This window comes from Lactuca virosa, chromosome 1 (genome assembly GCF_052849685.1).
Source record: "Lactuca virosa cultivar CGN04683 chromosome 1, Lactuca_virosa_CGN04683_v6, whole genome shotgun sequence".
Classification (NCBI taxonomy): Eukaryota; Viridiplantae; Streptophyta; class Magnoliopsida; order Asterales; family Asteraceae; genus Lactuca; species Lactuca virosa.
The window spans coordinates 260,728,350-260,747,963 of NC_136426.1; the positions used below are offsets into that span (position 1 = coordinate 260,728,350).

Sequence of the window (19,614 nt, forward strand, 5' to 3'; positions counted from 1 at the left end):
CCGATCGGTCAAATGGGTCCCACGCCTCGCGTACGAAAACAAAGGAGGTTCTGCGTCTTTTAAGACATAAAAGCAATAAGCATGGATAGTATTCCGGGTGCGATCATACCAGCACTAATGCACCGGATCCCATCAGAACTTCGCAGTTAAGCGTGCTTGGGCGTGAGTAGTACTAGGATGGGTGACCCCCTGGGAAGTCCTCGTGTTACACCCCCCCTTTTTGAATTGCCCGTTTGCGTTTTTTTAGATTTTACGTGCGGTTTTTTTTGTTTTTTTTTCTTTCTTGCTATTTCTATGCTCGGGTGGCCTCCGCTTCATGGTTCATGGTTTTCGTATTTTTGGAACGGAGCCGATCGGTCACGTGGGTCTCACGCCTCGCGTACGAAAACAAAGGAGGTTCTGCGTCTTTTAAGACATAAAAGCAATAAGCATGGATAGTATTTCGGGTGCGATCATACCAGCACTAATGCACCGGATCCCATAAGAACTCCGCAGTTAAGCGTGCTTGGGCGAGAGTAGTACTAGGATGGGTGACCCCGTGGGAAGTCCTCGTGTTGCACCCCCCTTTTTCGTTGCCCGTTTGCGTTTTTTTAGATTTTACGTGCGGTTTTTTTTCTTTCTTGCTATTTCTATGCTCGGGTGGCCTCCGCTTCATGGTTGATGGTTTTCGTATTTTTGGAACGGAGCCGATCGGTCACGTGGGTCCCACGCTTCGCGTACGAAAACAAAGGAGGTTCTGCGTCTTTTAAGACATAAAAGCAATAAGCATGGATAGTATTTCGGGTGCGATCATACCAGCACTAATGCAACGGATCCCATCAGAACTCCGCTGTGAAGCGTGCTTGGGCAAGAGTAGTACTAGGATGGGTGACCCCCTGGGAAGTCCTCGTGTTGCACCTGCTTTTTCGTTGCCCGTTTGCGTTTTTTTAAATTTTACGTGCGGTTTTTTTTGTTTGTTTTTTCTTTCTTGCTATTTCTATGCTCGGGTGGCCTCCGCTTCATGGTTCATGGTTTTCGTATTTTTGGAACGGGGCCGATCGGTCAAGTGGGTCCCACGCCTCGCGTACGAAAACAAAGGAGGTTCTGCATCTTTTAAGACATAAAAGCAATAAGCATGGATAGTATTTCGGGTGCGATCATACCAGCACTAATGCACCGGATCCCATAAGAACTCCGCAGTTAAGCGTGCTTGGGCGAGAGTAGTACTAGGATGGGTGACTCCGTGGGAAGTCCTCGTGTTGCACCCCCCTTTTTCGTTGCCCGTTTGCGTTTTTTTAGATTTTACGCACGGTTTTTTTTTTCTTTCTTGCTATTTCTATGCTCGGGTGGCCTCCGTTTCATGGTTCATGGTTTTCGTATTTTTGGAACGGAGCCGATCGGTCACGTGGGTCCCACGCCTCGCGTACGAAAACAAAGGAGGTTCTGCGTCTTTTAAGACATAAAAGTAATAAGAATGGATAGTATTTCGGGTGCGATCATACCAGCACTAATGCACTGGATCCCATCAGAACTCCGCAGTTAAGCGTGCTTGGGCGAGAGTAGTACTAGGATGGGTGACCCCCTGGGAAGTCCTCGTGTTGCACACCCCTTTTTTCGTTGCCCGTTTGCGTTTTTTTAGATTTTACGTGCGGTTTTTTTTTTGTTTTTTTTTCTTTCTTCCTATTTCTACGCTCGGGTGACCTCCGCTTCATGGTTCATGGTTTTCGTATTTTTGGAACGGAGCCGATCGGTCAAATGGGTCCCACGCCTCGCGTACGAAAACAAAGGAGGTTCTGCGTCTTTTAAGACATAAAAGGAATAAGCATGGATAGTATTTCGGGTGCGATCATACCAGCACTAATGCACCGGATCACATCAGAACTCCGCAGTTAAGCGTGCTTGGGCGTGAGTAGTACTAGGATGGGTGACCCCCTGGGAAGTCCTCATGTTGCACCCCCCCATTTTCGTTGCCCGTTTGCGTTTTTTTAGATTTTACGTGCGGTTTTTTTTGTTTTTTTTTTCTTTCTTGCTATTTCTATGCTCGGGTGGCCTCCGCTTCATGGTTGATGCTTTTCGTATTTTTGGAACGGAGCCGATCGGTCAAGTGGGTCCCACGCCTCGCGTACGAAAACAAAGGAGGTTCTGCGTCTTTTAAGACATAAAAGCAATAAGCATGGATAGTATTTCGGGTGCGATCATACCAGCACTAATGCACCGGATCCCATCAGAACTCCGCAGTTAAGCGTGCTTGGGCGAGAGTAGTACTAGGGGGTCAGAACTCCGCAGTTAAGCGTGCTTGGGCGAGAGTAGTACTAGGATGGGTGACCCCCTGGGAAGTCCTCGTGTTGCACCCCCTTTTTCCTTGCCTGTTTGCGTTTTTTTAGATTTTACGTGCGGTTTTTTTTTGTTTTTTTTTCTTTGTTGCTATTTCTATGCTCGGGTGGCCTCCGCTTCATGGTTGATGGTTTTCGTATTTTTGGAACGGAGCCGATCGGTCACGTGGGTCTCACGCCTCGCGTACGAAAACAAAGGAGGTTCTGCGTCTTTTAAGACATAAAAGCAATAAGCATGGATAGTATTTCGGGTGCGATCATACCAGCACTAATGCAACGGATCCCATCAGAACTCCGCTGTGAAGCGTGCTTGGGCGAGAGTAGTACTAGGATGGGTGACCCCCTGGGAAGTCCTCGTGTTGCACTTGCTTTTTCGTTGCCTATTTGCGTTTTTTTAAATTTTACGTGCGGTTTTTTTTGTTTTTTTTTTCTTTCTTGCTATTTCTATGCTCGGGTGGCCTCCGCTTCATGGTTCATGGTTTTCGTATTTTTGGAACGGAGTCGATCGGTCAAGTGGGTCCCACGCCTCGCGTACGAAAACAAAGGAGGTTCTGCATCTTTTAAGACATAAAAGCAATAAGCATGGATAGTATTTCGGGTGCGATCATACCAGCACTAATGCACCGGATCCCATAAGAACTCCGCAGTTAAGCGTGCTTGGGCGAGAGTAGTACTAGGATGGGTGACCCCGTGGGAAGTCCTCGTGTTGCACCCCCTTTTTCGTTGCCCGTTTGCGTTTTTTTAGATTTTACGCACGGTTTTTTTTTTCTTTCTTGCTATTTCTATGCTCGGGTGGCCTCCGTTTCATGGTTCATGGTTTTCGTATTTTTGGAACGGAGCCGATCGGTCACGTGGGTCCCACGCCTCGCGTACGAAAACAAAGGAAGTTCTGCGTCTTTTAAGACATAAAAGTAATAAGAATGGATAGTATTTCGGGTGCGATCATACCAGCACTAATGCACTGGATCCCATCAGAACTCCGCAGTTAAGCGTGCTTGGGCGAGAGTAGTACTAGGATGGGTGACCCCCTGGGAAGTCCTCGTGTTGCACCCCCCTTTTTCGTTGCCCGTTTGCGTTTTTTTAGATTTTACGTGCGGTTTTTTTTGTTTTTTTTTTCTTTCTTGCTATTTCTACGCTCGGGTGACCTCCGCTTCATGGTTCATGGTTTTCGTATTTTTGGAACGGAGCCGATCGGTCAAATGGGTCCCACGCCTCGCGTACGAAAACAAAGGAGGTTCTGCGTCTTTTAAGACATAAAAGCAATAAGCATGGATAGTATTTCGGGTGCGATCATACCAGCACTAATGCACCGGATCACATCAGAACTCCGTAGTTAAGCGTGCTTGGGCGTGAGTAGTACTAGGATGGGTGACCCCCTGGGAAGTCCTCGTGTTGCACCCCCCCCATTTTCGTTGCCCGTTTGCGTTTTTTTAGATTTTACGTGCGGTTTTTTTTGTTTTTTTTTTCTTTCTTGTTATTTCTATGCTCGGGTGGCCTCCGCTTCATGGTTGATGCTTTTCGTATTTTTGGAACGGAGCCGATCGGTCAAGTGGGTCCCACGCCTCGCGTACGAAAACAAAGGAGGTTCTGCGTCTTTTAAGACATAAAAGCAATACGCATGGATAGTATTTCGGGTGCGATCATACCAGCACTAATGCACCGGATCCCATTAGAACTCCGCAGTTAAGCGTGCTTGGGCGAGAGTAGTACTAGGGAGTCAGAACTCCGCAGTTAAGCGTGCTTGGGCGAGAGTAGTACTAGGATGGGTGACCCCCTGGGAAGTCCTCGTGTTGCACCCCTCTTTTTCGTTGCCTATTTACGTTTTTTTAGATTTTACGTACGGTTTTGTTTTTGTTTTTTTTTTCTTCTTGCTATTTCTATGCTCGGGTGGCCTCCGCTTCATGGTTGATGGTTTTCGTATTTTTGGAACGGAGTCGATCGGTCACGTGGGTCCCACGCTTCGCGTACGAAAACAAAGGAGGTTCTGCGTCTTTTAAGACATAAAAGCAATAAGCATGGATAGTATTTCGGGTGCGATCATACCAGCACTAATGCAACGGATCCCATCAGAACTCCGCTGTGAAGCGTGCTTGGGCGAGAGTAGTACTAGGATGGGTGACCCCCTGGGAAGTCCTCGTGTTGCACCTGCTTTTTCGTTGCCCGTTTGCGTTTTTCTAAATTTTACGTGCGGTTTTTTTTGTTTGTTTTTTCTTTCTTGCTATTTCTATGCTCGGGTGGCCTCCGTTTCATGGTTCATGGTTTTCGTATTTTTGGAACGGAGCCGATCGGTCAAGTGGGTCCAACGCCTCGCGTACGAAAACAAAGGAGGTTCTGCATCTTTTAAGACATAAAAGCAATAAGCATGGATAGTATTTCGGGTGCGATCATACCAGCACTAATGCATCGGATCCCATAAGAACTCCGCAGTTAAGCGTGCTTGGGCGAGAGTAGTACTAGGATGGGTGACCCCGTGGGAAGTCCTCGTGTTGCACCCCCCTTTTTCGTTGCCCGTTTGCGTTTTTTTAGATTTTACGCACGGTTTTTTTTCTTTCTTGCTATTTCTATGCTCGGGTGGCCTCCGTTTCATGGTTCATGGTTTTCGTATTTTTGGAACGGAGCCGATCGGTCACGTGGGTCCCACGCCTCGCGTACGAAAACAAAGGAGGTTCTGCGTCTTTTAAGACATAAAAGTAATAAGAATGGATAGTATTTCGGGTGCGATCATACCAGCACTAATGCACTGGATCCCATCAGAACTTCGCAGTTAAGCGTGCTTGGGCGAGAGTAGTACTAGGATGGGTGACCCCCTGGGAAGTCCTCGTGTTGCACACCCCCTTTTTCGTTGCCCGTTTGCGTTTTTTTAGATTTTACGTGCGGTTTTTTTTTGTTTTTTTTTCTTTCTTCCTATTTCTACGCTCGGGTGACCTCCGCTTCATGGTTCATGGTTTTCGTATTTTTGGAACGGAGCCGATCGGTCAAGTGGGTCCCACGCCTCGCGTACGAAAACAAAGGAGGTTCTGCGTCTTTTAAGACATAAAAGCAATAAGCATGGATAGTATTCCGGGTGCGATCATACCAGCACTAATGCACCGGATCACATCAGAACTCCGTAGTTAAGCGTGCTTGGGCGTGAGTAGTACTAGGATGGGTGACCCCCTGGGAAGTCCTCGTGTTGCACCCCCCCATTTTCGTTGCCCGTTTGCGTTTTTTTAGATTTTACGTGCGGTTTTTTTTGTTTTTTTTTCTTTCTTGCCATTTCTATGCTCGGGTGGCCTCCGCTTCATGGTTCATGGTTTTCGTATTTTTGGAACGGACCCGATCGGTCACGTGGGTCTCACGCCTCGCGTACGAAAACAAAGGAGGTTCTGCGTCTTTTAAGACATAAAAGCAATAAGCATGGATAGTATTTCGGATGCGATCATACCAGCACTAATGCACCGGATCCCATAAGAACTCCGCAGTTAAGCGTGCTTGGGCGAGAGTAGTACTAGGATGGGTGACCCCGTGGGAAGTCCTCGTGTTGCACCCCCCTTTTTCGTTGCCCGTTTGCGTTTTTTTAGATTTTACGCACGGTTTTTTTTCTTTCTTGCTATTTCTATGCTCGGGTGGCCTCCGCTTCATGGTTGATGGTTTTCGTATTTTTGGAACGGAGCCGATCGGTCACGTGGGTCCCACGCTTCGCGTACGAAAACAAAGGAGGTTCTGCGTCTTTTAAGACATAAAAGCAATAAGCATGGATAGTATTTCGGGTGCGATCATACCAGCACTAATGCAACGGATCCCATCAGAACTCCGCTGTGAAGCGTGCTTGGGCAAGAGTAGTACTAGGATGGGTGACCCCCTGGGAAGTCCTCGTGTTGCACCTGCTTTTTCGTTGCCCGTTTGCGTTTTTTTAAATTTTACGTGCGGTTTTTTTTGTTTGTTTTTTCTTTCTTGCTATTTCTATGCTCGGGTGGCCTCCGCTTCATGGTTCATGGTTTTCGTATTTTTGGAACGGAGCCGATCGGTCAAGTGGGTCCCACGCCTCGCGTACGAAAACAAAGGAGGTTCTGCATCTTTTAAGACATAAAAGCAATAAGCATGGATAGTATTTCGGGTGCGATCATACCAGCACTAATGCACCGGATCCCATAAGAACTCCGTAGTTAAGCGTGCTTGGGCGAGAGTAGTACTAGGATGGGTGACCCCGTGGGAAGTCCTCGTGTTGCACCCCCCATTTTCGTTGCCCGTTTGCGTTTTTTTAGATTTTACGCACGGTTTTTTTTTTCTTTCTTGCTATTTCTATGCTCGGGTGGCCTCCGTTTCATGGTTCATGGTTTTCGTATTTTTGGAACGGAGCCGATCGGTCACGTGGGTCCCACGCCTCGCGTACGAAAACAAAGGAGGTTCTGCGTCTTTTAAGACATAAAAGTAATAAGAATGGATAGTATTTCGGGTGCGATCATACCAGCACTAATGCACTGGATCCCATCAGAACTCCGCAGTTAAGCGTGCTTGGGCGAGAGTAGTACTAGGATGGGTGACCCCCTGGGAAGTCCTCGTGTTGCATCCCCCCTTTTTCGTTGCCCGTTTGCGTTTTTTTAGATTTTACGTGCGGTTTTTTTTGTTTTTTTTTTCTTTCTTGCTATTTCTACGCTCGGGTGACCTCCGCTTCATGGTTCATGGTTTTCGTATTTTTGGAACGGAGCCGATCGGTCAAATGGGTCTCACGCCTCGCGTACGAAAACAAAGGAGGTTCTGCGTCTTTTAAGACATAAAAGCAATAAGCATGGATAGTATTTCGGGTGCGATCATACCAGCACTAATGCACCGGATCACATCAGAACTCCGTAGTTAAGCGTGCTTGGGCGTGAGTAGTACTAGGATGGGTGACCCCCTGGGAAGTCCTCGTGTTGCACCCCCCCATTTTCGTTGCCCGTTTGCGTTTTTTTAGATTTTACGTGCGGTTTTTTTTGTTTTTTTTTTCTTTCTTGTTATTTCTATGCTCGGGTGGCCTCCGCTTCATGGTTGATGCTTTTCGTATTTTTGGAACGGAGCCGATCGGTCAAGTGGGTCCCACGCCTCGCGTACGAAAACAAAGGAGGTTCTGCGTCTTTTAAGACATAAAAGCAATAAGCATGGATAGTATTTCGGGTGCGATCATACCAGCACTAATGCACCGGATCCCATCAGAACTCCGCAGTTAAGCGTGCTTGGGCGAGAGTAGTACTAGGGAGTCAGAACTCCGCAGTTAAGCGTGCTTGGGCGAGAGTAGTACTAGGATGGGTGACCCCCTGGGAAGTCCTCGTGTTGCACCCCTCTTTTTCGTTGCCTATTTACGTTTTTTTAGATTTTACGTGCGGTTTTTTTTTTGTTTTTTTTTTCTTTCTTGCTATTTCTATGCTCGGGTGGCCTCCGCTTCATGGTTGATGGTTTTCGTATTTTTGGAACGGAGCCGATCGGTCACGTGGGTCCCACGCTTCGCGTACGAAAACAAAGGAGGTTCTGCGTCTTTTAAGACATAAAAGCAATAAGCATGGATAGTATTTCGGGTGCGATCATACCAGCACTAATGCAACGGATCCCATCAGAACTCCGCTGTGAAGCGTGCTTGGGCGAGAGTAGTACTAGGATGGGTGACCCCCTGGGAAGTCCTCGTGTTGCACCTGCTTTTTCGTTGCCCGTTTGCGTTTTTTTAAATTTTGCGTGCGGTTTTTTTTGTTTTTTTTTTTCTTTCTTGCTATTTCTATGCTCGGGTGGCCTCCGCTTCATGGTTGATGGTTTTCGTATTTTTGGAACGGAGCCGATCGGTCACGTGGGTCCCACGCTTCGCGTACGAAAACAAAGGAGGTTCTGCGTCTTTTAAGACATAAAAGCAATAAGCATGGATAGTATTTCGGGTGCGATCATACCAGCACTAATGCAACGGATCCCATCAGAACTCCGCTGTGAAGCGTGCTTGGGCGAGAGTAGTACTAGGATGGGTGACCCCCTGGGAAGTCCTCGTGTTGCACCTGCTTTTTCGTTGCCCGTTTGCGTTTTTTATAATTTTACGTGCGGTTTTTTTTGTTTGTTTTTTCTTTCTTGCTATTTCTATGCTCGGGTGGCCTCCGCTTCATGGTTCATGGTTTTCGTATTTTTGGAACGGAGCCGATCGGTCAAGTGGGTCCCACGCCTCGCGTACGAAAACAAAGGAGGTTCTGCATCTTTTAAGACATAAAAGCAATAAGCATGGATAGTATTTCGGGTGCGATCATACCAGCACTAATGCACCGGATCCCATAAGAACTCCGTAGTTAACCGTGCTTGGGCGAGAGTAGTACTAGGATGGGTGACCCCGTGGGAAGTCCTCGTGTTGCACCCCCCTTTTTCGTTGCCCGTTTGCGTTTTTTTAGATTTTACGCACGGTTTTTTTTTCTTTCTTGCTATTTCTATGCTCGGGTGGCCTCCGTTTCATGGTTCATGGTTTTCGTATTTTTGGAACGGAGCCGATCGGTCACGTGGGTCCCACGCCTCGCGTACGAAAACAAAGGAGGTTCTGCGTCTTTTAAGACATAAAAGTAATAAGAATGGATAGTATTTCGGGTGCGATCATACCAGCACTAATGCACTGGATCCCATCAGAACTCCGCAGTTAAGCGTGCTTGGGCGAGAGTAGTACTAGGATGGGTGACCCCCTGGGAAGTCCTCGTGTTGCACACCCCCTTTTTCGTTGCCCGTTTGCGTTTTTTTAGATTTTACGTGCGGTTTTTTTTTGTTTTTTTTTTCTTTCTTCCTATTTCTACGCTCGGGTGACCTCCGCTTCATGGTTCATGGTTTTCGTATTTTTGGAACGGAGCCGATCGGTCAAATGGGTCACACGCCTCGCGTACGAAAACAAAGGAGGTTCTGCGTCTTTTAAGACATAAAAGGAATAAGCATGGATAGTATTTCGGGTGTGATCATACCAGCACTAATGCACCGGATCACATCAGAACTCCGCAGTTAAGCGTGCTTGGGCTATGGTAGTACTAGGATGGGTGACCCCCTGGGAAGTCCTCGTGTTGCACCCCCCCATTTTCGTTGCCCGTTTGCGTTTTTTTAGATTTTACGTGCGGTTTTTTTTGTTTTTTTTTTCTTTCTTGCTATTTCTATGCTCGGGTGGCCTCCGCTTCATGGTTGATGCTTTTCGTATTTTTGGAACGGAGCCGATCGGTCAAGTGGGTCCCACGCCTCGCGTACGAAAACAAAGGAGGTTCTGCGTCTTTTAAGACATAAAAGCAATAAGCATGGATAGTATTTCGGGTGCGATCATACCAGCACTAATGCACCGGATCCCATCAGAACTCCGCAGTTAAGCGTGCTTGGGCGAGAGTAGTACTAGGATGGGTGACCCCGTGGGAAGTCCTCGTGTTGCACCCCCCTTTTTCGTTGCCCGTTTGCGTTTTTTTAGATTTTACGCACGGTTTTTTTTCTTTCTTGCTATTTCTATGCTCGGGTGGCCTCCGCTTCATGGTTGATGGTTTTCGTATTTTTGGAACGGAGCCGATCGGTCACGTGGGTCCCACGCTTCGCGTACGAAAACAAAGGAGGTTCTGCGTCTTTTAAGACATAAAAGCAATAAGCATGGATAGTATTTCGGGTGCGATCATACCAGCACTAATGCAACGGATCCCATCAGAACTCCGCTGTGAAGCGTGCTTGGGCAAGAGTAGTACTAGGATGGGTGACCCCCTGGGAAGTCCTCGTGTTGCACCTGCTTTTTCGTTGCCCGTTTGCGTTTTTTTAAATTTTACGTGCGGTTTTTTTTGTTTGTTTTTTCTTTCTTGCTATTTCTATGCTCGGGTGGCCTCCGCTTCATGGTTCATGGTTTTCGTATTTTTGGAACGGAGCCGATCGGTCAAGTGGGTCCCACGCCTCGCGTACGAAAACAAAGGAGGTTCTGCATCTTTTAAGACATAAAAGCAATAAGCATGGATAGTATTTCGGGTGCGATCATACCAGCACTAATGCACCGGATCCCATAAGAACTCCGCAGTTAAGCGTGCTTGGGCGAGAGTAGTACTAGGATGGGTGACCCCGTGGGAAGTCCTCGTGTTGCACCCCCCATTTTCGTTGCCCGTTTGCGTTTTTTTAGATTTTACGCACGGTTTTTTTTTTCTTTCTTGCTATTTCTATGCTCGGGTGGCCTCCGTTTCATGGTTCATGGTTTTCGTATTTTTGGAACGGAGCCGATCGGTCACGTGGGTCCCACGCCTCGCGTACGAAAACAAAGGAGGTTCTGCGTCTTTTAAGACATAAAAGTAATAAGAATGGATAGTATTTCGGGTGCGATCATACCAGCACTAATGCACTGGATCCCATCAGAACTCCGCAGTTAAGCGTGCTTGGGCGAGAGTAGTACTAGGATGGGTGACCCCCTGGGAAGTCCTCGTGTTGCATCCCCCCTTTTTCGTTGCCCGTTTGCGTTTTTTTAGATTTTACGTGCGGTTTTTTTTGTTTTTTTTTTCTTTCTTGCTATTTCTACGCTCGGGTGACCTCCGCTTCATGGTTCATGGTTTTCGTATTTTTGGAACGGAGCCGATCGGTCAAATGGGTCTCACGCCTCGCGTACGAAAACAAAGGAGGTTCTGCGTCTTTTAAGACATAAAAGCAATAAGCATGGATAGTATTTTGGGTGCGATCATACCAGCACTAATGCACCGGATCACATCAGAACTCCGTAGTTAAGCGTGCTTGGGCGTGAGTAGTACTAGGATGGGTGACCCCCTGGGAAGTCCTCGTGTTGCACCCCCCCATTTTCGTTGCCCGTTTGCGTTTTTTTAGATTTTACGTGCGGTTTTTTTTGTTTTTTTTTTCTTTCTTGTTATTTCTATGCTCGGGTGGCCTCCGCTTCATGGTTGATGCTTTTCGTATTTTTGGAACGGAGCCGATCGGTCAAGTGGGTCCCACGCCTCGCGTACGAAAACAAAGGAGGTTCTGCGTCTTTTAAGACATAAAAGCAATAAGCATGGATAGTATTTCGGGTGCGATCATACCAGCACTAATGCACCGGATCCCATCAGAACTCCGCAGTTAAGCGTGCTTGGGCGAGAGTAGTACTAGGGAGTCAGAACTCCGCAGTTAAGCGTGCTTGGGCGAGAGTAGTACTAGGATGGGTGACCCCCTGGGAAGTCCTCGTGTTGCACCCCTCTTTTTCGTTGCCTATTTACGTTTTTTTAGATTTTACGTGCGGTTTTTTTTTTGTTTTTTTTTTCTTTCTTGCTATTTCTATGCTCGGGTGGCCTCCGCTTCATGGTTGATGGTTTTCGTATTTTTGGAACGGAGCCGATCGGTCACGTGGGTCCCACGCTTCGCGTACGAAAACAAAGGAGGTTCTGCGTCTTTTAAGACATAAAAGCAATAAGCATGGATAGTATTTCGGGTGCGATCATACCAGCACTAATGCAACGGATCCCATCAGAACTCCGCTGTGAAGCGTGCTTGGGCGAGAGTAGTACTAGGATGGGTGACCCCCTGGGAAGTCCTCGTGTTGCACCTGCTTTTTCGTTGCCCGTTTGCGTTTTTTTAAATTTTGCGTGCGGTTTTTTTTGTTTTTTTTTTTCTTTCTTGCTATTTCTATGCTCGGGTGGCCTCCGCTTCATGGTTGATGGTTTTCGTATTTTTGGAACGGAGCCGATCGGTCACGTGGGTCCCACGCTTCGCGTACGAAAACAAAGGAGGTTCTGCGTCTTTTAAGACATAAAAGCAATAAGCATGGATAGTATTTCGGGTGCGATCATACCAGCACTAATGCAACGGATCCCATCAGAACTCCGCTGTGAAGCGTGCTTGGGCGAGAGTAGTACTAGGATGGGTGACCCCCTGGGAAGTCCTCGTGTTGCACCTGCTTTTTCGTTGCCCGTTTGCGTTTTTTATAATTTTACGTGCGGTTTTTTTTGTTTGTTTTTTCTTTCTTGCTATTTCTATGCTCGGGTGGCCTCCGCTTCATGGTTCATGGTTTTCGTATTTTTGGAACGGAGCCGATCGGTCAAGTGGGTCCCACGCCTCGCGTACGAAAACAAAGGAGGTTCTGCATCTTTTAAGACATAAAAGCAATAAGCATGGATAGTATTTCGGGTGCGATCATACCAGCACTAATGCACCGGATCCCATAAGAACTCCGTAGTTAACCGTGCTTGGGCGAGAGTAGTACTAGGATGGGTGACCCCGTGGGAAGTCCTCGTGTTGCACCCCCCTTTTTCGTTGCCCGTTTGCGTTTTTTTAGATTTTACGCACGGTTTTTTTTTCTTTCTTGCTATTTCTATGCTCGGGTGGCCTCCGTTTCATGGTTCATGGTTTTCGTATTTTTGGAACGGAGCCGATCGGTCACGTGGGTCCCACGCCTCGCGTACGAAAACAAAGGAGGTTCTGCGTCTTTTAAGACATAAAAGTAATAAGAATGGATAGTATTTCGGGTGCGATCATACCAGCACTAATGCACTGGATCCCATCAGAACTCCGCAGTTAAGCGTGCTTGGGCGAGAGTAGTACTAGGATGGGTGACCCCCTGGGAAGTCCTCGTGTTGCACACCCCCTTTTTCGTTGCCCGTTTGCGTTTTTTTAGATTTTACGTGCGGTTTTTTTTTGTTTTTTTTTTCTTTCTTCCTATTTCTACGCTCGGGTGACCTCCGCTTCATGGTTCATGGTTTTCGTATTTTTGGAACGGAGCCGATCGGTCAAATGGGTCACACGCCTCGCGTACGAAAACAAAGGAGGTTCTGCGTCTTTTAAGACATAAAAGGAATAAGCATGGATAGTATTTCGGGTGTGATCATACCAGCACTAATGCACCGGATCACATCAGAACTCCGCAGTTAAGCGTGCTTGGGCTATGGTAGTACTAGGATGGGTGACCCCCTGGGAAGTCCTCGTGTTGCACCCCCCCATTTTCGTTGCCCGTTTGCGTTTTTTTAGATTTTACGTGCGGTTTTTTTTGTTTTTTTTTTCTTTCTTGCTATTTCTATGCTCGGGTGGCCTCCGCTTCATGGTTGATGCTTTTCGTATTTTTGGAACGGAGCCGATCGGTCAAGTGGGTCCCACGCCTCGCGTACGAAAACAAAGGAGGTTCTGCGTCTTTTAAGACATAAAAGCAATAAGCATGGATAGTATTTCGGGTGCGATCATACCAGCACTAATGCACCGGATCCCATCAGAACTCCGCAGTTAAGCGTGCTTGGGCGAGAGTAGTACTAGGGGGTCAGGACTCCGCAGTTAAGCGTGCTTGGGCGAGAGTAGTACTAGGATGGGTGACCCCCTGGAAAGTCCTCGTGTTGCACCCCCCCTTTTTCATTGCCTGTTTGCGTTTTTTTAGATTTTACGTGCGGTTTTTTTTTGTTTTTTTTTCTTTCTTGCTATTTCTATGCTCGGGTGGCCTCCGCTTCATGGTTGATGGTTTTCGTATTTTTGGAACGGAGCCGATCGGTCACGTGGGTCCCACGCCTCGCGTACGAAAACAAAGGAGGTTCTGCGTCTTTTAAGACATAAAAGTAATAAGAATGGATAGTATTTCGGGTGCGATCATACCAGCACTAATGCACTGGAACCCATCAGAACTCCGCAGTTAACCGTGCTTGGGCGAGAGTAGTACTAGGATGGGTGACCCCCTGGGAAGTCCTCGTGTTGCACCCCCCCTTTTTCGTTGCCCGTTTGCGTTTTTTTAGATTTTACGTGCGGTTTTTTTTGTTTTTTTTTCTTTCTTGCTATTTCTATGCTCGGGTGGCCTCCGCTTCACGGTTCATGGTTTTCGTATTTTTGGAACGGAGCCGATCGGTCAAGTGGGTCCCACGCCTCGCGTACGAAAACAAAGGAGTTTCTGCGTCTTTTAAGACATAAAAGCAATAAGCATGGATAGTATTTCGGGTGCGATCATACCAGCACTAATGCACCGGATCCCATCAGAACTCCGCAGTTAAGCGTGCTTGGGCGTGAGTATTACTAGGATGGGTGACCCCCTGGGAAGTCCTCGTGTTACACCCCCCCTTTTTGAATTGCCCGTTTGCGTTTTTTTAGATTTTACGTGCGGTTTTTTTTGTTTTTTTTTCTTTCTTGCTATTTCTATGCTCGGGTGGCCTCCGCTTCATGGTTCATGGTTTTCGTATTTTTGGAACGGAGCCGATCGGTCACGTGGGTCCCACGCCTCGCGTACGAAAACAAAGGAGGTTCTGCGTCTTTTAAGACATAAAAGCAATAAGCATGGATAGTATTTCGGGTGCGATCATACCAGCACTAATGCACCGGATCCCATAAGAACTCCGCAGTTAAGCGTGCTTGGGCGAGAGTAGTACTAGGATGGGTGACCCCGTGGGAAGTCTTCGTGTTGCACCCCCCTTTTTCGTTGCCCGTTTGCGTTTTTTTAGATTTTACGCACGGTTTTTTTTTTCTTTCTTGCTATTTCTATGCTCGGGTGGCCTCCGCTTCATGGTTGATGGTTTTCGTATTTTTGGAACGGAGCCGATCGGTCACGTGGGTCCCACGCTTCGCGTACGAAAACAAAGGAGGTTCTGCGTCTTTTAAGACTTAAAAGCAATAAGCATGGATAGTATTTCGGGTGCGATCATACCAGCACTAATGCAACGGATCCCATCAGAACTCCGCTGTGAAGCGTGCTTGGGCGAGAGTAGTACTAGGATGGGTGACCCCCTGGGAAGTCCTCGTGTTGCACCTGCTTTTTCGTTGCCCGTTTGCGTTTTTTTAAATTTTACATGCGGTTTTTTTTGTTTTTTTTTTCTTTCTTGCTATTTCTATGCTCGGGTGGCCTCCGCTTCATGGTTCATGGTTTTCGTATTTTTGGAACGGAGCCGATCGGTCAAGTGGGTCCCACGCCTCGCGTACGAAAACAAAGGAGGTTCTGCATCTTTTAAGACATAAAAGCAATAAGCATGGATAGTATTTCGGGTGCGATCATACCAGCACTAATGCACCGGATCCCATAAGAACTCCGCAGTTAAGCGTGCTTGGGCGAGAGTAGTACTAGGATGGGTGACCCCGTGGGAAGTCCTCGTGTTGCACCCCCCTTTTTCGTTGCCCGTTTGCGTTTTTTTAGATTTTACGCACGGTTTTTTTTTTCTTTCTTGCTATTTCTATGCTCGGGTGGCCTCCGTTTCATGGTTCATGGTTTTCGTATTTTTGGAACGGAGCCGATCGGTCACGTGGGTCCCACGCCTCGCGTACGAAAACAAAGGAGGTTCTGCGTCTTTTAAGACATAAAAGTAATAAGAATGGATAGTATTTCGGGTGCGATCATACCAGCACTAATGCACTGGATCCCATCAGAACTCCGCAGTTAAGCGTGGTTGGGCGAGAGTAGTACTAGGATGGGTGACCCCCTGGGAAGTCCTCGTGTTGCACCCCCCCTTTTTCGTTGCCCGTTTGCGTTTTTTTAGATTTTACGTGCGGTTTTTTTTGTTTTTTTTTCTTTCTTGCTATTTCTACGCTCGGGTGACCTCCGCTTCATGGTTCATGGTTTTCGTATTTTTGGAACGGAGCCGATCGGTCAAATGGGTCCCACGCCTCTCGTACGAAAACAAAGGAGGTTCTGCGTCTTTTAAGACATAAAAGCAATAAGCATGGATAGTATTTCGGGTGCGATCATACCAGCACTAATGCACCGGATCACATCAGAACTCCGTAGTTAAGCGTGCTTGGGCGTGAGTAGTACTAGGATGGGTGACCCCCTGGGAAGTCCTCGTGTTGCACCCCCCCATTTTCGTTGCCCGTTTCCGTTTTTTTTAATTTTACGTGCGGTTTTTTTTGTTTTTTTTTTCTTTCTTGTTATTTCTATGCTCGGGTGGCCTCCGCATCATGGTTGATGCTTTTCGTATTTTTGGAACGGAGCCGATCGGTCAAGTGGGTCCCACGCCTCGCGTACGAAAACAAAGGAGGTTCTGCGTCTTTTAAGACATAAAAGCAATAAGCATGGATAGTATTTCGGGTGCGATCATACCAGCACTAATGCACCGGATCCCATCAGAACTCCGCAGTTAAGCGTGCTTGGGCGAGAGTAGTACTAGGGGGTCAGAACTCCGCAGTTAAGCGTGCTTGGGCGAGAGTAGTACTAGGATGGGTGACCCCCTGGGAAGTCCTCGTGTTGCACCCCCTTTTTCATTGCCTGTTTGCGTTTTTTTAGATTTTACGTGCAGTTTTTTTTTTGTTTTTTTTTCTTTCTTGCTATTTCTATGCTCGGGTGGCCTCCGCTTCATGGTTGATGGTTTTCGTATTTTTGGAACGGAGCCGATCGGTCACGTGGGTCCCACGCCTCGCGTACGAAAACAAAGGAGGTTCTGCGTCTTTTAAGACATAAAAGCAATAAGCATGGATAGTATTTCGGGTGCGATCATACCAGCACTAATGCAACGGATCCCATCAGAACTCCGCTGTGAAGCGTGCTTGGGCGAGAGTAGTACTAGGATGGGTGACCCCCTGGGAAGTCCTCGTGTTGCACCCCCTTTTTCGTTGCCCGTTTGCGTTTTTTTAGATTTTACGTGCGGTTTTTTTTTTGTTTTTTTTTCTTTCTTGCTATTTCTTTGCTCGGGTGGCCTCCGCTTCATGGTTGATGTTTTTCGTATTTTTGGAACGGAGCCGATCGGTCACGTGGGTCCCACGCCTCGCGTACGAAAACAAAGGAGGTTCTGCGTCTTTTAAGACATAAAAGCAATAAGCATGGATAGTATTTCGGGTGCGATCATACCAGCACTAATGCACCGGATCCCATCAGAACTCCGCTGTGAAGCGTGCTTGGGCGAGAGTAGTACTAGGATGGGTGACCCCCTGGGAAGTCCTCGTGTTCCATCCCACCTTTTTCGTTGCCCGTTTGCGTTTTTTTAGTTTTTACGTGCGGTTTTTTTTGTTTTTTTTTCTTTCTTGCTATTTCTATGTTCGGGTGGCCTCCGCTTCATGGTTCATGGTTTTTGTATTTTTGGAACGGAGCCGATCGGTCACGTGGGTCCCACGCCTCGCGTACGAAAACAAAGGAGGTTCTGCGTCTTTTAAGACATAAAAGCAATAAGCATGGATAGTATTTCGGGTGCGCTCATACCAGCACTAATGCATCGGATCCCATAAGAACTCCGCAGTTAAGCGTGCTTGGTCGAGAGTAGTACTAGGATGGGTGACCCCCTGGGAAGTCCTCGTGTTGCACCCCCCTTTTTCGTTGCCCGTTTGCGTTTTTTTAGATTTTACGTGCGGTTTTTTTTTGTTTTTTTTTCTTTCTTGCTATTTCTACGCTCGGGTGACCTCCGCTTCATGGTTCATGGTTTTCGTATTTTTGGAACGGAGCCGATCGGTCACGTGGGTCCCACGCCTCGCGTACGAAAACAAAGGAGGTTCTGCGTCTTTTAAGACATAAAAGCAATAAGCATGGATAGTATTTCGGGTGCGATCATACCAGCACTAATGCACCGGATCCCATAAGAACTCCGCAGTTAAGCATGCTTGGGCGAGAGTAGTACTAGGTTGGGTGACCCCCTGGGAAGTCCTCGTGTTGCACCCCCCCATTTTCGTTGCCTGTTTGCGTTTTTTTAGATTTTACGTGCGGTTTTTTTTTTGTTTTTTTTTCTTTCTTGCTATTTCTATGCTCGGGTGGCCTCCGCTTCATGGTTGATGGTTTTCGTATTTTTGGAACGGAGCCGATCGGTCACGTGGGTCCCACGCCTCGCGTACGAAAACAAAGCAGGTTTTGCGTCTTTTAAGACATAAAAGCAATAAACATGGATAGTATTTCGGGTGCGATTATACCAGCACTAATGCAACGGATCCCATCAGAACTCCGCTGTGAAGCGTGCTTGGGCGAGAGTAGTACTAGGATGGGTGACCCCCTGGGAAGTCCTTGTGTTGCACCCCCCCTTTTTCGTTGCCCGTTTGCGTTTTTTTAGATTTTACGTGCGGTTTTTTTTGTTTTTTTTTCTTTCTTGCTATTTCTATGCTCGGGTGGCCTCCGCTTCATGGTTCATGGTTTTCGTATTTTTGGAATGGAGCCGATCGGTCAAGTGGGTCCCACGCCTCGCGTACGAAAACAAAGGAGGTTCTGCATCTTTTAAGACATAAAAGCAATAAGCATGGATAGTATTTCGGGTGCGATCATACCAGCACTAGTGCACCGGATCCCATAAGAACTCCGCAGTTAAGCGTGCTTGGGCGAGAGTAGTACTAGGATGGGTGACCCCGTGGGAAGTCCTCGTGTTGCACCCCCCTTTTTCGTTGCCCGTTTGCGTTTTTTTAGATTTTACGCACGGTTTTTTTTTCTTTCTTGCTATTTCTATGCTCGGGTGGCCTCCGTTTCATGGTTCATGGTTTTCGTATTTTTGGAACGGAGCCGATCGGTCACGTGGGTCCCACGCCTCGCGTACGAAAACAAAGGAGGTTCTGCGTCTTTTAAGACATAAAAGTAATAAGAATGGATAGTATTTCGGGTGCGATCATACCAGCACTAATGCACCGGATCACATCAGAACTCCGCAGTTAAGCGTGCTTGGGCGTGAGTAGTACTAGGATGGGTTACCCCCTGGGAAGTCCTCGTGTTGCACCCCCTATTTTCGTTGCCCGTTTGCGTTTTTTTAGATTTTACGTGCGGTTTTTTTGTTTTTTTTTCTTTCTTCCTATTTCTATGCTCGGGTGGCCTCCGCTTCATGGTTGATGCTTTTCGTATTTTTGGAACGGAGCCGATCGGTCAAGTGGGTCCCACGCCTCGCGTACGAAAACAAAGGAGGTTCTGCGTCTTTTAAGACATAAAAGCAATAAGCATGGATAGTATTTCGGGTGCGATCATACCAGCACTAATGCACCGGATCCCATCAGAACTCCGCAGTTAAGCGTGCTTGGGCGAGAGTAGTACTAGGATGGGTGACCCCCTGGGAAGTCCTTGTGTTGCACCCCCCTTTTTCGTTGTCTGTTTGCGTTTTTTTTAGATTTTACGTGCGGTTTTTTTTTGTTTTTTTTTCTTTCTTGCTATTTCTATGCTCGGGTGGCCTCCGCTTCATGGTTGATGGTTTTCGTATTTTTGGAACGGAGGCGATCGGTCACGTGGGTCCCACGCCTCGCGAACGAAAACAAAGGAGAATCTGCGTCTTTTAAGACATAAAAGCAATAAGCATGGATAGTATTTCGGGTGCGATCATACCAGCACTAATGCAACGGATCCCATCAGAACTCCGCTGTGAAGCGTGCTTGGGCGAGAGTAGTACTAGGATGGGTGACCCCCTGGGAAGTCCTCGTGTTGCACCTGCTTTTTCGTTGCCCGTTTGCATTTTTTTAGATTTTACGTGCGGTTTTTTTTTGTTTTTTTTTCTTTCTTGCTATTTCTATGCTC

The 19,614-nt window shown here is 47.2% G+C and overlaps 50 non-coding genes and 6 pseudogenes across 50 annotated transcripts; all 56 read left to right on the forward strand.

Annotated features, from left to right (window-relative positions):
• The first annotated feature begins 95 nt into the window (after positions 1–95).
• On the forward strand, positions 96–214 carry LOC145146497 (5S ribosomal RNA). Its single transcript, XR_013727440.1, has one exon. It is a non-coding gene; the product is annotated as a 5S ribosomal RNA (ribosomal RNA).
• Positions 215–444: 230 nt separating this feature from the next.
• Positions 445–563, forward strand: LOC145155231 (5S ribosomal RNA). Its single transcript, XR_013735682.1, has one exon. It is a non-coding gene; the product is annotated as a 5S ribosomal RNA (ribosomal RNA).
• Positions 564–781: 218 nt separating this feature from the next.
• Positions 782–900, forward strand: LOC145150489 (5S ribosomal RNA). The gene has a single exon (XR_013731312.1). It is a non-coding gene; the product is annotated as a 5S ribosomal RNA (ribosomal RNA).
• A 228-nt stretch (positions 901–1,128) lies between these two features.
• Positions 1,129–1,247, forward strand: LOC145144791 (5S ribosomal RNA). Its single transcript, XR_013725793.1, has one exon. It is a non-coding gene; the product is annotated as a 5S ribosomal RNA (ribosomal RNA).
• Positions 1,248–1,467: 220 nt separating this feature from the next.
• Positions 1,468–1,586, forward strand: LOC145142902 (5S ribosomal RNA). The gene has a single exon (XR_013723965.1). It is a non-coding gene; the product is annotated as a 5S ribosomal RNA (ribosomal RNA).
• A 231-nt stretch (positions 1,587–1,817) lies between these two features.
• Positions 1,818–1,936, forward strand: LOC145147087 (5S ribosomal RNA). The gene has a single exon (XR_013728002.1). It is a non-coding gene; the product is annotated as a 5S ribosomal RNA (ribosomal RNA).
• A 230-nt stretch (positions 1,937–2,166) lies between these two features.
• Positions 2,167–2,333, forward strand: LOC145149518 (5S ribosomal RNA; annotated as a pseudogene).
• Positions 2,334–2,561: 228 nt separating this feature from the next.
• LOC145149815 (5S ribosomal RNA) lies at positions 2,562–2,680 on the forward strand. Its single transcript, XR_013730659.1, has one exon. It is a non-coding gene; the product is annotated as a 5S ribosomal RNA (ribosomal RNA).
• A 228-nt stretch (positions 2,681–2,908) lies between these two features.
• LOC145155232 (5S ribosomal RNA) lies at positions 2,909–3,027 on the forward strand. The gene has a single exon (XR_013735683.1). It is a non-coding gene; the product is annotated as a 5S ribosomal RNA (ribosomal RNA).
• Positions 3,028–3,246: 219 nt separating this feature from the next.
• LOC145154553 (5S ribosomal RNA) lies at positions 3,247–3,365 on the forward strand. Its single transcript, XR_013735025.1, has one exon. It is a non-coding gene; the product is annotated as a 5S ribosomal RNA (ribosomal RNA).
• A 229-nt stretch (positions 3,366–3,594) lies between these two features.
• Positions 3,595–3,713, forward strand: LOC145136253 (5S ribosomal RNA). Its single transcript, XR_013720341.1, has one exon. It is a non-coding gene; the product is annotated as a 5S ribosomal RNA (ribosomal RNA).
• A 231-nt stretch (positions 3,714–3,944) lies between these two features.
• LOC145149728 (5S ribosomal RNA) lies at positions 3,945–4,111 on the forward strand (annotated as a pseudogene).
• Positions 4,112–4,341: 230 nt separating this feature from the next.
• Positions 4,342–4,460, forward strand: LOC145149618 (5S ribosomal RNA). The gene has a single exon (XR_013730473.1). It is a non-coding gene; the product is annotated as a 5S ribosomal RNA (ribosomal RNA).
• Positions 4,461–4,688: 228 nt separating this feature from the next.
• Positions 4,689–4,807, forward strand: LOC145145041 (5S ribosomal RNA). The gene has a single exon (XR_013726034.1). It is a non-coding gene; the product is annotated as a 5S ribosomal RNA (ribosomal RNA).
• A 218-nt stretch (positions 4,808–5,025) lies between these two features.
• On the forward strand, positions 5,026–5,144 carry LOC145146950 (5S ribosomal RNA). Its single transcript, XR_013727870.1, has one exon. It is a non-coding gene; the product is annotated as a 5S ribosomal RNA (ribosomal RNA).
• Positions 5,145–5,374: 230 nt separating this feature from the next.
• LOC145136261 (5S ribosomal RNA) lies at positions 5,375–5,493 on the forward strand. The gene has a single exon (XR_013720343.1). It is a non-coding gene; the product is annotated as a 5S ribosomal RNA (ribosomal RNA).
• Positions 5,494–5,722: 229 nt separating this feature from the next.
• LOC145144525 (5S ribosomal RNA) lies at positions 5,723–5,841 on the forward strand. The gene has a single exon (XR_013725537.1). It is a non-coding gene; the product is annotated as a 5S ribosomal RNA (ribosomal RNA).
• A 218-nt stretch (positions 5,842–6,059) lies between these two features.
• Positions 6,060–6,178, forward strand: LOC145150490 (5S ribosomal RNA). The gene has a single exon (XR_013731313.1). It is a non-coding gene; the product is annotated as a 5S ribosomal RNA (ribosomal RNA).
• Positions 6,179–6,406: 228 nt separating this feature from the next.
• Positions 6,407–6,525, forward strand: LOC145155543 (5S ribosomal RNA). The gene has a single exon (XR_013735978.1). It is a non-coding gene; the product is annotated as a 5S ribosomal RNA (ribosomal RNA).
• A 220-nt stretch (positions 6,526–6,745) lies between these two features.
• Positions 6,746–6,864, forward strand: LOC145135111 (5S ribosomal RNA). The gene has a single exon (XR_013719594.1). It is a non-coding gene; the product is annotated as a 5S ribosomal RNA (ribosomal RNA).
• Positions 6,865–7,094: 230 nt separating this feature from the next.
• On the forward strand, positions 7,095–7,213 carry LOC145136269 (5S ribosomal RNA). The gene has a single exon (XR_013720347.1). It is a non-coding gene; the product is annotated as a 5S ribosomal RNA (ribosomal RNA).
• Positions 7,214–7,443: 230 nt separating this feature from the next.
• Positions 7,444–7,610, forward strand: LOC145149527 (5S ribosomal RNA; annotated as a pseudogene).
• A 231-nt stretch (positions 7,611–7,841) lies between these two features.
• Positions 7,842–7,960, forward strand: LOC145149619 (5S ribosomal RNA). Its single transcript, XR_013730474.1, has one exon. It is a non-coding gene; the product is annotated as a 5S ribosomal RNA (ribosomal RNA).
• A 229-nt stretch (positions 7,961–8,189) lies between these two features.
• On the forward strand, positions 8,190–8,308 carry LOC145149620 (5S ribosomal RNA). Its single transcript, XR_013730475.1, has one exon. It is a non-coding gene; the product is annotated as a 5S ribosomal RNA (ribosomal RNA).
• Positions 8,309–8,536: 228 nt separating this feature from the next.
• On the forward strand, positions 8,537–8,655 carry LOC145145276 (5S ribosomal RNA). The gene has a single exon (XR_013726257.1). It is a non-coding gene; the product is annotated as a 5S ribosomal RNA (ribosomal RNA).
• A 219-nt stretch (positions 8,656–8,874) lies between these two features.
• LOC145142913 (5S ribosomal RNA) lies at positions 8,875–8,993 on the forward strand. The gene has a single exon (XR_013723976.1). It is a non-coding gene; the product is annotated as a 5S ribosomal RNA (ribosomal RNA).
• Positions 8,994–9,224: 231 nt separating this feature from the next.
• LOC145149513 (5S ribosomal RNA) lies at positions 9,225–9,343 on the forward strand. The gene has a single exon (XR_013730379.1). It is a non-coding gene; the product is annotated as a 5S ribosomal RNA (ribosomal RNA).
• Positions 9,344–9,573: 230 nt separating this feature from the next.
• Positions 9,574–9,692, forward strand: LOC145153309 (5S ribosomal RNA). Its single transcript, XR_013733826.1, has one exon. It is a non-coding gene; the product is annotated as a 5S ribosomal RNA (ribosomal RNA).
• A 218-nt stretch (positions 9,693–9,910) lies between these two features.
• Positions 9,911–10,029, forward strand: LOC145150491 (5S ribosomal RNA). Its single transcript, XR_013731314.1, has one exon. It is a non-coding gene; the product is annotated as a 5S ribosomal RNA (ribosomal RNA).
• Positions 10,030–10,257: 228 nt separating this feature from the next.
• Positions 10,258–10,376, forward strand: LOC145155233 (5S ribosomal RNA). The gene has a single exon (XR_013735684.1). It is a non-coding gene; the product is annotated as a 5S ribosomal RNA (ribosomal RNA).
• A 220-nt stretch (positions 10,377–10,596) lies between these two features.
• Positions 10,597–10,715, forward strand: LOC145135122 (5S ribosomal RNA). The gene has a single exon (XR_013719605.1). It is a non-coding gene; the product is annotated as a 5S ribosomal RNA (ribosomal RNA).
• Positions 10,716–10,945: 230 nt separating this feature from the next.
• On the forward strand, positions 10,946–11,064 carry LOC145136274 (5S ribosomal RNA). Its single transcript, XR_013720355.1, has one exon. It is a non-coding gene; the product is annotated as a 5S ribosomal RNA (ribosomal RNA).
• A 230-nt stretch (positions 11,065–11,294) lies between these two features.
• LOC145149528 (5S ribosomal RNA) lies at positions 11,295–11,461 on the forward strand (annotated as a pseudogene).
• Positions 11,462–11,692: 231 nt separating this feature from the next.
• LOC145149621 (5S ribosomal RNA) lies at positions 11,693–11,811 on the forward strand. The gene has a single exon (XR_013730476.1). It is a non-coding gene; the product is annotated as a 5S ribosomal RNA (ribosomal RNA).
• A 229-nt stretch (positions 11,812–12,040) lies between these two features.
• Positions 12,041–12,159, forward strand: LOC145149623 (5S ribosomal RNA). Its single transcript, XR_013730477.1, has one exon. It is a non-coding gene; the product is annotated as a 5S ribosomal RNA (ribosomal RNA).
• Positions 12,160–12,387: 228 nt separating this feature from the next.
• On the forward strand, positions 12,388–12,506 carry LOC145145277 (5S ribosomal RNA). The gene has a single exon (XR_013726258.1). It is a non-coding gene; the product is annotated as a 5S ribosomal RNA (ribosomal RNA).
• A 219-nt stretch (positions 12,507–12,725) lies between these two features.
• LOC145142924 (5S ribosomal RNA) lies at positions 12,726–12,844 on the forward strand. The gene has a single exon (XR_013723987.1). It is a non-coding gene; the product is annotated as a 5S ribosomal RNA (ribosomal RNA).
• A 231-nt stretch (positions 12,845–13,075) lies between these two features.
• Positions 13,076–13,194, forward strand: LOC145149514 (5S ribosomal RNA). Its single transcript, XR_013730380.1, has one exon. It is a non-coding gene; the product is annotated as a 5S ribosomal RNA (ribosomal RNA).
• Positions 13,195–13,424: 230 nt separating this feature from the next.
• On the forward strand, positions 13,425–13,591 carry LOC145150841 (5S ribosomal RNA; annotated as a pseudogene).
• Positions 13,592–13,821: 230 nt separating this feature from the next.
• LOC145147053 (5S ribosomal RNA) lies at positions 13,822–13,940 on the forward strand. Its single transcript, XR_013727969.1, has one exon. It is a non-coding gene; the product is annotated as a 5S ribosomal RNA (ribosomal RNA).
• A 229-nt stretch (positions 13,941–14,169) lies between these two features.
• Positions 14,170–14,288, forward strand: LOC145147356 (5S ribosomal RNA). The gene has a single exon (XR_013728263.1). It is a non-coding gene; the product is annotated as a 5S ribosomal RNA (ribosomal RNA).
• A 230-nt stretch (positions 14,289–14,518) lies between these two features.
• On the forward strand, positions 14,519–14,637 carry LOC145144559 (5S ribosomal RNA). The gene has a single exon (XR_013725571.1). It is a non-coding gene; the product is annotated as a 5S ribosomal RNA (ribosomal RNA).
• A 220-nt stretch (positions 14,638–14,857) lies between these two features.
• LOC145149624 (5S ribosomal RNA) lies at positions 14,858–14,976 on the forward strand. The gene has a single exon (XR_013730478.1). It is a non-coding gene; the product is annotated as a 5S ribosomal RNA (ribosomal RNA).
• Positions 14,977–15,204: 228 nt separating this feature from the next.
• Positions 15,205–15,323, forward strand: LOC145155234 (5S ribosomal RNA). Its single transcript, XR_013735685.1, has one exon. It is a non-coding gene; the product is annotated as a 5S ribosomal RNA (ribosomal RNA).
• A 220-nt stretch (positions 15,324–15,543) lies between these two features.
• On the forward strand, positions 15,544–15,662 carry LOC145146875 (5S ribosomal RNA). The gene has a single exon (XR_013727798.1). It is a non-coding gene; the product is annotated as a 5S ribosomal RNA (ribosomal RNA).
• Positions 15,663–15,891: 229 nt separating this feature from the next.
• Positions 15,892–16,010, forward strand: LOC145136283 (5S ribosomal RNA). The gene has a single exon (XR_013720363.1). It is a non-coding gene; the product is annotated as a 5S ribosomal RNA (ribosomal RNA).
• Positions 16,011–16,240: 230 nt separating this feature from the next.
• Positions 16,241–16,407, forward strand: LOC145149519 (5S ribosomal RNA; annotated as a pseudogene).
• Positions 16,408–16,636: 229 nt separating this feature from the next.
• On the forward strand, positions 16,637–16,755 carry LOC145147856 (5S ribosomal RNA). Its single transcript, XR_013728746.1, has one exon. It is a non-coding gene; the product is annotated as a 5S ribosomal RNA (ribosomal RNA).
• Positions 16,756–16,984: 229 nt separating this feature from the next.
• On the forward strand, positions 16,985–17,103 carry LOC145149358 (5S ribosomal RNA). The gene has a single exon (XR_013730214.1). It is a non-coding gene; the product is annotated as a 5S ribosomal RNA (ribosomal RNA).
• Positions 17,104–17,332: 229 nt separating this feature from the next.
• LOC145148868 (5S ribosomal RNA) lies at positions 17,333–17,451 on the forward strand. The gene has a single exon (XR_013729732.1). It is a non-coding gene; the product is annotated as a 5S ribosomal RNA (ribosomal RNA).
• A 229-nt stretch (positions 17,452–17,680) lies between these two features.
• Positions 17,681–17,799, forward strand: LOC145146224 (5S ribosomal RNA). Its single transcript, XR_013727167.1, has one exon. It is a non-coding gene; the product is annotated as a 5S ribosomal RNA (ribosomal RNA).
• Positions 17,800–18,030: 231 nt separating this feature from the next.
• On the forward strand, positions 18,031–18,149 carry LOC145149385 (5S ribosomal RNA). Its single transcript, XR_013730245.1, has one exon. It is a non-coding gene; the product is annotated as a 5S ribosomal RNA (ribosomal RNA).
• Positions 18,150–18,378: 229 nt separating this feature from the next.
• On the forward strand, positions 18,379–18,497 carry LOC145143609 (5S ribosomal RNA). Its single transcript, XR_013724639.1, has one exon. It is a non-coding gene; the product is annotated as a 5S ribosomal RNA (ribosomal RNA).
• Positions 18,498–18,716: 219 nt separating this feature from the next.
• Positions 18,717–18,835, forward strand: LOC145144551 (5S ribosomal RNA). Its single transcript, XR_013725564.1, has one exon. It is a non-coding gene; the product is annotated as a 5S ribosomal RNA (ribosomal RNA).
• A 227-nt stretch (positions 18,836–19,062) lies between these two features.
• On the forward strand, positions 19,063–19,181 carry LOC145154197 (5S ribosomal RNA). The gene has a single exon (XR_013734682.1). It is a non-coding gene; the product is annotated as a 5S ribosomal RNA (ribosomal RNA).
• A 230-nt stretch (positions 19,182–19,411) lies between these two features.
• Positions 19,412–19,530, forward strand: LOC145149626 (5S ribosomal RNA). Its single transcript, XR_013730480.1, has one exon. It is a non-coding gene; the product is annotated as a 5S ribosomal RNA (ribosomal RNA).
• Positions 19,531–19,614: the final 84 nt, after the last annotated feature.